We start from the raw sequence: 775 nt of genomic DNA, 5'->3' as shown, positions 1-775 counted from the left end.
CTCCTTGATGCCACACTTGGTCAAATGCTGCCTAGATGAGGGAGGGGAGAGGAGTAAGGGTTGAGAAAAGGATGAGGAAGTTGGATGGAAGGGTGAGGTGATGGTGTGGGGGAGAGAGGGAGGGGAGAGAGGGGGGGGGGAAGAGAGAGGGAGGGGAGAGAGAGGGAGGGGAGAGAGAGGGAGGGGAGAGAGAGGGAGGGGAGAGAGAGGGAGGGGAGAGAGAGGGAGGGGAGAGAGAGGGAGGGGAGAGAGAGAGAGGGAGGGGAGAGAGAGAGAGGGAGGGGAGGGAGAGAGAGGGAGGGGAGGGAGAGAGAGGGAGGGGAGAGAGAGAGAGAGGGAGGGGAGAGAGAGAGAGGGAGGGGAGAGAGAGAGAGGGAGGGAGAGAGAGAGAGGGAGGGGAGAGAGAGAGAGGGAGGGGAGAGAGAGAGAGGGAGGGGAGAGAGAGAGAGAGAGGGAGGGGAGAGAGAGAGAGGGAGGGGAGAGAGAGAGAGGGAGGGGAGAGAGAGAGAGGGAGGGGAGAGAGAGAGAGGGAGGGGAGAGAGAGAGAGGGAGGGGAGAGAGAGAGAGGGAGGGGAGAGAGAGAGAGGGAGGGGAGAGAGAGAGAGGGAGGGGAGAGAGAGTGAGGGAGGGGAGAGAGAGAGAGGGAGGGGAGAGAGAGAGAGGGAGGGGAGAGAGAGAGAGGGAGGGAGAGAGAGAGAGGGAGGGGAGAGAGAGAGAGGGAGGGGAGAGAGAGAGAGGAGGGGAGAGAGAGAGAGGGAGGGGAGAGAGAGAGAGG

This window comes from Pristiophorus japonicus, chromosome 3 (genome assembly GCF_044704955.1).
Source record: "Pristiophorus japonicus isolate sPriJap1 chromosome 3, sPriJap1.hap1, whole genome shotgun sequence".
Classification (NCBI taxonomy): domain Eukaryota; kingdom Metazoa; phylum Chordata; class Chondrichthyes; family Pristiophoridae; genus Pristiophorus; species Pristiophorus japonicus.
This window is presented reverse-complemented; position numbering follows the sequence as displayed.